Source organism: Lycium ferocissimum, chromosome 10, assembly GCF_029784015.1.
Source record: "Lycium ferocissimum isolate CSIRO_LF1 chromosome 10, AGI_CSIRO_Lferr_CH_V1, whole genome shotgun sequence".
In the NCBI taxonomy this organism is placed as follows: domain Eukaryota; kingdom Viridiplantae; phylum Streptophyta; class Magnoliopsida; order Solanales; family Solanaceae; genus Lycium; species Lycium ferocissimum.
This window is the reverse complement of record NC_081351.1, coordinates 24,705,507-24,715,768: the sequence shown is the minus strand read 5'-3', so window position 1 is coordinate 24,715,768 and position 10,262 is coordinate 24,705,507. Positions and strand designations below refer to the sequence as shown.

At 34.7% G+C, this 10,262-nt stretch overlaps 1 pseudogene; it reads right to left on the bottom strand.

Annotated features, from left to right (window-relative positions):
• Positions 1-2,210: 2,210 nt before the first annotated feature.
• Positions 2,211-6,228, bottom strand: LOC132034744 (putative pentatricopeptide repeat-containing protein At1g10330; annotated as a pseudogene).
• Between the last annotated feature and the right edge of the window lie 4,034 nt (positions 6,229-10,262).

The following is a 10,262-nucleotide window of genomic DNA, read 5'->3' as shown; positions in this document are numbered from 1 at the left end:
CATTCAATCTACATAATAACCGGGGATCAACGCAATCAATATTCTTAATTCGTCGTAGTAACACTAGTACATAAAGCTCAAGGGTTTAAGAAAATACCTTTAGAAGCCTTCATATATCCGAAGCTATAGCAGTGATCATTAAATTCCAGAATTTCTAATCTAATCTTCATAACTAATTGAAGCTGCAACCAGCATTTATTCGGCAGCTAATTAGCATTGTTGCTGCTTTTGGACAATGATATCATCCCCTTCTTAATTGTTCTTTGCCGACATCTCTTAGCAGGTCATTGAAAGATTTTATTTCTATCAAATTTTGCCTCCTCATATTTGCACTACTCTAGTTTACTTGTTTTCTCTTTTTCCATTCCCCAAAACCATCTGTCACGTGAGGCATTGAAAGATGGGCTTGGCCCACTTAATCTTTAAAATTGTCATCCAAGACCATTTTTATCCATATATTATATGTAATGTGTTCATTAGCCACTTTAATTAATTCTTCAACTCTTACCATGAACACTATGATATATATCATCCTTGTGGGTCCTTATACCTGTCGGGTGCTTGTCATTAAACGAAATTTGATTCTTATTACCTCGTTGATAATAAAATCTTTAGGGATCTACAACACACAAGCACATGATCATAGTAAAACCTTGTGGAATAACAGTTGAAAGCACATTATTCCTAAAACAGTTCCAAATTCTCGTGTACTTTGAAATAGAAAAAGTATTCAACGATATTGGTCAACATACAATAACTTGAATAGTAATAGGCACAACGGAGGTGGTGTAGCAGTTGAAAAGTTGGCGAAACAACCTCAGATACTAAGACTCAAATAGCAGAGATGAAACTAGATATCACTATTATTGCAACAACTACATCTCATCCCAAACAATAACTGCATACTGACAAATACAAAATCTGGGAGTGCAAGTAATGTTCAAACAAAATAAGATAGACACCGACACAATTGAGTGATGGAAATCTACTGGATTTGACACTTCATTTAGGAAAAATCTCTTCGTTGATCCATTACAACCCAAAACCATCTGTCAAACAGAATTGGGAACCATGCATCTTCACAAAATCTACTTTCTTAATTTTAATGATTTCTTGCAAGCAGACTAAACACACAAGTATTCCATCATATAAGAAAGGTGCCAAAAACATATCACCCAGAATGACTCGGTTGTGACTTAAGCAATAGTTGCAGTCTGCTGAAGCAGCATTTATTGAAGCAGCAGATTGCCCAATCAAATATGGAGCAGTATCTAAAGGCCCATGGTCTGTTATAATCAATAAATTTAATTTATGAACACTATAATATGGAGCAAAAGGTGTCACAAAATTAAACACTTACATGCCACAACTATGAAGATAAAGCATCACAATTTTTCATCAATAATTTCCATACTAGAAAGAGGTTGATAATGACATTTGAGGCCACCACTGATAAGAGCGCACCTGATATTTAAATGGAGAAGGGAAAATAGGTAGGTCCATTATACACAGAGTTTGAAACTTGTGTTGGCTGGCTCTCGAGAATTTCTCGGTTATTTAAAAAAATACTATCAGAATCAAGGCATTGATAATTCTGAAGACAGATTTATCGTCATGTTCTACCACCTCATCCTCCTCATTTTTGTTCCTTGTGTCCTGGATATCTTGTACATGCTATACTACTTTATCACATGAAAGAAAAAGAGCAACAGAGATATGTAACACAGTGATAATTACAGACAACACTAAGGCTGACAGTTAATCTAATACGTTTGCAGAATTTCATAATCCAACGATGTTAATAATGAGGTATATTAGCGAAATTCGTATGCTGGGTTGCTCATAGCGCTTTGTGTCATTTAAGTACCTAAAGAAGAACTTGAGTGTAAATAAGATGAATTGGTAGAATTATACTGGTTGATAATAAAATCTTTAGGGATCACGTACAACACACAAGCACATGATCATAGTAAACCATGAGAAATTTGCTAGAAAATCAGAATAACAGTAGAAAGCACATTAAAATTCCTAAAACAGTTCAAAATTCTCGTGTACTTTGAAATAGAGAAAGTATTCATCAATATTGATCAACACACAGTAACCTGAATAGCGAAGATCACAATGGAGGTGGTATAGCAATTGAATAGTTGGAAAATCAACCTCGGATACTAAGGTTCAAATACAAGCAGAGGTGAAACTAGAGATCACTATTATACGATGACAACTACATCTCAGTCTCAAACAATAACTTGCATAATGATAAATGCAAAATCTGGGAATGTGGGTAATGTTCAAGCAGAACGGTATCGTTGATCAACTATTGTGCAGTTTAATTGATTAGCAGACAGCTCCATAACTTCAAAATTTCGGGCCAAAGAAAAAGATTATGAAAGTAGAAAACAAAAAGAAATACCTCGTCAAACAGACTTGGGAACCATGTTTGCCGTGCATTTTCACAAAAATCTATCATTTCCTTAATTTTTATCTGCTATGACTGCAGCTTTCTTTAAGCAGTGCTTCAATCTCTGTGCAAAAATCCATATGCAGTATCCTTTTAGCTGATTTTGATGAGTCCAGCTAGATTTCATCACCAAGCAGACTAACGGACAATTTTGCAAATAAAACTGTGGACTGGAACCTTGTGCATTCCAACATCTAACATTGCTTTTCTCAAGGCAGCAGCATGGTCCCACCTCTCTACCCCAACATAAATGCTTGAAAGTTGCACATATCGCCCAGAATGATTCGGTTGCGACTTAAGCAATAGTTGTGATACTTCATTTCCCAACTCAATAGCTCCATGAAGTCTACAAGCACCCATTAAAGCACCCAATACAGTGGCATCAGCTTCAAAAGGCATCTTTTTTATAAAGTCGTAAGCCTCCTGTAGTAGCCCAGCTCTCCCTAAGAGATCAACCACACAACCATAATATTCCATTTTATGTACAAGTCCAAATTCATGTAACATTGTTTCAAACAATACCCAAATCGACGAGCTTGGCATGCACACAAGCTGATAGAACTGCCACGAAGGTAATCTCATTTGGTTGCACCCCCTTTGCTCTCATCTTCTCATACATCGTTAATTGCCTGCTTCTCTCTACCGTCAAAGCTAGGGAAGAAATCATAGCATTCCAAGGGCAAACATTCTTGATAACCATTGCATCAAATACCCTCGAAGCATATACCAAACAACCCATCTTCCCGTAAAACGCGATCAATGCGGTCGTCATGAAGACGCCTCAACTCATTCTTTACCATGTAAGCATGTACTTGCCTCCCTAGATATGACGCCACACCGACATTCAAAAACGTGCAAGAAGAAAGAATACTAACAAAAGTAGCCTCGTTCGGCTTCAATAAACCGCACTTCAGATCCTCGTGCACCATCATTTTCTCGAAAAAACTTAACAGCAACCTCAGAGCACCCGTTCTTCACAGTATTCCAACAGACTAAACATTGTCAGCACCTAAGATCATTTGGAAATAATTAATAAGCAGTCAAAAGACTTTTTTCAATGTCTCACGAAACAAAAGAGAACTGAAAAACTTATCCGTATCCGATGATTATACCAGGCCAATAGATGCATGAAATGTGTTTGTACATAAATTAGCATTTAATCATGGTTTGACCAGGTATTCAACTTATATGAGTACGTCTGGATTCGACTGCAAGTTCAGTTAATAAATTTCTCGTTTTTTTCCTTAATTATATCAAGTAATTTCAATAGCAATCTGAACATTATCCTGTTAACACTATCTTTGATATGCTAGATCACTGACCAATAGATTGAAAGTCAATTAGAAGAGCTTGAGCTTCACTCAGTGAGCATTTCTTCAACTAATCCTCCAAATTTCTCTTCTTACGTAACAATGTAAACACACAGTTATATCATATATGGGATATTACCTGAAAGAGTTTTTCACCTTTCAATGACCAAACGGAACAGTAATATATCTCTCTACCCTATAAATCTGAGTACATCCTACACTCCCACACCTACTTGTGAGATTACACTGGGTATGTTGTCGTTGTTGTATGCATTTATATCTCTCTGTTATGAATTTTACAGAAATATATGAACCAAGTGACTATCTCCTACGCCTATTTGACTGATAAACAGAAATTTTACATAACTTGAATTCCTAGACCTTTCATTCAATTCCCTAGCTGGTCCAATTACTTCCAATGTTAGTGGACTATAATTAGATGATACATACTGGATATCCTCCCTACGATCACTAAATTATTTAGACTCGAGGCCAAACAACAACAACGATGACTTACCCAATGTAATCCCACGAAGTGGGTGAAGTGGGGTCTGAGGAGGTAGAGTGTACAGACCTTACCCCTACCTAGGAGGTAGAGAGGCTATTTCTGATAGACCCTCGACTCGAAGAATCCTGGATATCCTCCCTCCGATCACTAAATTATTTATGTGACGACAAAAATAGTTTTGTTGTTGTACTGTTATAGTAGGTAAAGTTTAGTTAGTTTAAGGCAATTATAATGGATAAAGTGGGGTGACTATTCTTGAAATTGACCCCATTTTTTATATGTATTACAACAACAACAACATGGCCAATGTAGTCCCACAAGTGGGGTCTGAGTAGGATGTTTCCCCTACCTTACCCTTACCTTTTTGGGGGTAGAGAGGATGTTTCCAATAGACCCTCGAAATTTAGACTCGAGAAAAAACAATTAATTTCATTGACCAAGTTGAGGAATACAAGTCCAAAACATAGTCTTGGATTTATTTAGGGCAAAAATCAGCTGCTTCCAAAATCACTCCTAAACCATATAATTTCATCAAATGCAAAAGGGTCAAAGCAGAAACCCCAGCAAACCATAACAATAAGTTATATTTATTTTGTTATCGCATAAAAGTAAGTTTTATTCGACTGTAATAAAGAAACATACCCATTATAAGATGAAAGTTTTATTCGACTGTAATAATGAAACATACCCATTATAAGATGACTTTACTATTATAATAATGATGAGTATACTTATATAGTGAAGTTACTTTATCTTCTTTTTATATATACATTTTTTCCTACAAAATAACTCTCACGGAAGAAATTATTTTACCGAAAATTTAATTTAGATGGCTCCACGAAGTAAAAGAAATTTCTAAGAGAGCCAACAAACATGTCGAGGACATAGGTTGGAACTCGAGCCCGGTTGGACTGGAGAAACAACCTTAGATACTAAGGTTCAAATACAAGCAGAGGTGAAACTAGCTATCACTATTATATGACAAAAACTACATCTCAATCCCAAACAATAACTTGCATAATAATAAATGCAAAATCTGGGATTGCGAATATGTTCGAAGCCCAAAATAAGATAGACATAAACACACAATTGAGTGATAGAATTGCTAGTTACCGAAATCCATATGAATTTGACATTTCATTTAGGAAGAAATCAAGCAGAACGGTATCGTTGATCAACTATTGTTCAGTTTAATTGATTAGCAGAGCGCTCCATAACTTCAAATTTTCGGGCCAAAGAAAAAAGATTACGAAAGTAGAAAACAAAAATAGATACCTCGTCAAACAGACTTGGGAACCATTTTCACAAAAATCTATCATTGACTGCAGCTTTCTTTAAGCAGTGCTTCAATCTCTGTGCAAAATAATATCCTTTTAGCTGATTCTGATGAGTTGAGCTAGATTTCATCACCAAGCAGACTAATGGACAATTTTGCAAATAAAACTGTGGGCTGGAACCTTGTGTATTCCCGAATCTAACATTGCTTTTCTCAAGGCAGCAGCATGATCCCACCTCTCTGCCCCAGCATAAATGCTTGAGAGTTGCACATATCGCCCAGAATGATTCAGTTACGACTCAAGCAATCGTTGTGCTACTTCATTTCCCAACTCAATAACTCCATGAAGTCTACAAGCACTCAGCACAGTGGCATCAGCTTCAAAAGGCATCATTTTTATAAAGTCATAAGCTTTTTGTAGTAGCCCAGCTCTCCCTAAGAGATCAACCACACAACCAAAATGTTCCATCTAAGATTCAAGTCCGAATTCATGTGACATCTTTTGTAAAATATCAACTACACAACCACTCAATAGCTCCATGAAGTCTACAACCCCTTTTTCCCCACGAGCATCAAGCAGTGTGTAATATGAGACAACACAAGGTTCAGGAATTTCATCGAACACCTTGCGTGCACACCCCAGTGCAAGTACATCCCGATAAAAGACGTGCATACATAAGGGTCAGCCAGGACCCCTCTTCTCAAGACCCCTATATATGAGGCGGCTTTGCTAAGTGAAGGGAAAGTATGGCTGTTTGAGGCTGAGCAATGTTGAGGTAAGCTCTGATGAGAGTGTTGTAAAGAAGTGTGTTGATCCATTGAGAGGTAAAGAGGAGAGTGCCACTGTCAAGCTATGCTATGGAAGTATCAGAATCTTTATAAATAAAGTTTAAACAAACATTTACCTACCTACATTTGACAGAGGAAACAAGCTAGTTTTCACTACCAAGATACACCCTTTTCACTTCTTCAATACTTCAAAACATTTCATTATACTATCAAACAAAGATATACAGTTGGCTCATTGTGAGAAGACAATGGAGCAACGAAAAAAAAAAGTTTACGTTTAAGCTGCAAATAGTTGAACTTTAACCAAATGGGGTTTCTCTACTATGCTCTTGAAACTAAAAAAATTTATCCCTTTTAGCTTTACTGGTTTTAGTGATGAATTAGGGCTTCACCATTCACTGCCGGTAATCTGTGTGTGCCCAATTTAAATGCCGAATTGGTCCCCCAACCTTTCCTTTATGTGAAGTTTGTCCCCTATAAAATTAAAACATATGACGATCGTGTAAGACATAGGACTTCATCAAATGCAATAGGGTGTCAAAACAGAATCCCCCACAAACAAACCAAAAAGTTCAAACTTTAACAAAGAATCAGAAAATCTTAAATGCAAAAGGATAAAGAAAACATTATACAACCACTTTCCATGATACTATTAGCTATTTTCCCTGTGAAAAATGAAATTAGCAAACAAGACAAGCGTATTAAGCCATCAAATGCAAAAAGGTTAAAAACATAATCCTCAAGGAAACAAAAAAGTCTCAAACATAATTTTTCAAAATGGGTTCAAAGAATAAGTTAACCCATTCACAAAATTCATGACAAAGTCAGCTATTTTTGTTTCTGACACATCAAATTACCAAAAAGATCCAAACTTTGAACCAAAAAGATTCACCTTTTTCACTTCCAAATTTCAATAATTGACTAAAAAAATTCTCATTATACTATCAAACAAAGACATACAGTTAGCACATTTGTAAGGAAGGAAAAAAATTATCTTTAAGCTGCAAATTGTTGAATTTTAACTAAATGGGGTTTCTCTAATATGCTTTTTAAACTTCAAAAAAAAAAAAAAAAAAACACTTTTTGCTCCTCTGATTTCACTGATGAATGGCTCATTTTCTTGATGATATTATTTGCTATGAAACATGAAATAAGCAAACAAAACAAGCATATTAAGCCATAAAATTTCATCAAGAAAGCAAAAAGTTGCAAACTTTGAACCAAAAAAAATAAGACATAGAGTTGGCTCATTTGTAAGTGAAGAATGAAGAAAAAAAAATTTTACCCTTAATTTTAATTTTAACCAAATGGGGTTTTCTTTTGAATTTCTTTTTTATAAAAAAAATCACTACCCTTTTTGGTCTTCACCATTTAGATGCTGACATGTACCCCAAAAAGGGTCAACTATGTATGGTGTTTCTTTGAGAAAATGAAAAATTGGTCCCTTATGTTGGAGGGTAGGTTAAAAATAGTCTCTTAATTGTGCACTTAACAGTGTTGGTCTTTTAAATTTGTCAAAAGTTAACACTTTTAGTCTCCTTTATATATTTACCGAACTCCGTCTGTTAGATTTGACGTAAACTATGAAAAAAATGAAATTAGCAGGTAACACACAAATTTAGAAATACAATTTTTGTAGTTTTTGTTATTTTTAATTTATATTCTAGGTCTAATGCATCAATTTCAATATATATTTTAAATTAGGCCTATTTGGGCAATTCCAATAGATTTATTTTATTTTATTTTTTTGCCTTAAGGCAAACCTAGAATTTTAAGACAAATTTTGCCTTGTGAGCAGACATTTCGCGAAGTCTTGCCTTGCAAAATTATTATTCTTTTGACGATATTGGGGTTCGAACAGAATTTCTCGTGATATTTTTCGCTTGAAACTTTTTTAGCGAAAAACAAAAATTAAATATTAGAATTTGAGGGGCAAAAAATAAAACTAAAAGTCTTTGAAGGACAATCCATGCAAAAAATATATAAAGGACCAAACTGTCAAGTCCAATATATTAAGGACTATTTTCTCATTATTTTAAACATTTTTCAATATCTACATAAGGGACCACCCATTAACTTTGACCCATATTGTTTGATCTAAGTATCTTATCTTTTTTTAAAATTAATTATGAGAACCATCAAATTATGTTATTGCAGTTGCAGAAGGAAAACAACACCACTTTGAATGAAACACAAGGCCCACTTAACAAAATCAATACTACTTTTCTGCGAAGTACGTCCTCTCTTCTCTTTTATCTCTCTATTTATTTTATTTATTTTTCTTTTTTATTTGAATGAAACACAGGGCCCCTTTTCTTGTTTCATTTCACCACAGATTTTGTGTTTGTTCTTTGCTTGATGCTTTTGTTTCGTATGAAATTTATAGTTGAACTTTCTTTATGGGTATATTTGAGTCGGTGTTAAAGGGTGGGTTTGGAGAGGTAGGAAGTTAGGATTTTGAGTTTATAAGTTTTGTTTATGAATTAAATTATTTTGACATATTAGAGTTAAATGGTCAAAAACATATTTGAACTATCACTTTTCTGCGAGTTTCATACCCCAGTTAATAGTTGTTCCCTTTTCCGAGCTACCTGAACTATCGCCCGTCTATGTATCAAAACATATCTCGAAGTTGTCCAGGTTAACCATCGGCTATTCCCTTTTCCTACCTGAACTATCAGAGATGTGTGTTTTAATATATAAATGGTGATAGAAAGGGAAAGTTGTGTGTATGTGTGTGGGGTGGTGAGGGGTTGTTAAGAGAACCAAAACAAAGACCTTTATTGTGACATCTTTGTCCCATAAGGCATCAAACAAAATGCATGTGATAGAACTCTGTGCTGTAGCTTTCATTTAAATCTTAATTTCTATGCGTTCACTTAAGAATGTGAACTTTGGATATTTTTCAGCAGTCATTTGAATTTGGCACAATGACTTGAGAGATAAGATTTAATAGTCTTCGCATATTGTGTGACACATTGCATGTGATATGTAATTTACAACACTATATTTGACTGAAAATGACTATGTCACCTTCCTGGAATTATTTACTCCAAAGCAACAATAGTAAACTTTCTTTGCTTTCTGCTATATATAAATCAATATTATTTAATAGAGGAACAGAGCAAAATTTTCTTGAATTCTTCTCTACCAAGTGCTTAGTTTTGATATTTAGAGTACAGAAATGGGTTATCAAAAACTTGCATTGTTTCTGCTATATATGTATAATTTTCTAATAAATTATAGTAAGTTAGCTATAGTATAGATTTCGATAATATTATGACATTTGGAAAAGCGATGTCTGATATAGGAGATTGTGGGAGTTGTGGGGTTGTGGCTTGACCTGTTCCTATTTTTTTTTTTTTTTTAGAAGGTAGCATTAGCATGTATTTGACTAAATCAGTACATAGGTTGTACTGAACCCATATTTTACATCATAGCAGAATAAGAAAACTGGTCCAAACTTCTGAAATTCTAACAAGAACCTAGGATATCTATTATGGACTCAGTATCCTCTAGATAAATCTGCTTGCACCAAAAAAACAAAAAAGCTTAATGCAGTTCAATTTGATCTTCTATACTTCACTGCTACGGTCTTCAAAGCACCTGGAATTCCTCTCTTTCCATATTGTTGTTCATTACTTCGTATTACCTTGAATATTCTTTATGAAATTACTTCTGAACTGGAAATAGAAGATAACCCCTATCTTTAGTCAGTAGTACTTGTAGAGTACTCGGAACACACCAGGTAATGGTTGATCAACACTGAGAACTTTGCCCTATATTATTTTGCTGTCTTTAAGAGTGAACAGTGTGTCTTCTCCTGCCTTCTGGAATCAGGTTTGCTGTTGTCTAATAAAGGAAGTCAAAAATTGAACTTGTAGAACTGTTATATATAGACAAAATTGTCATTTCTAT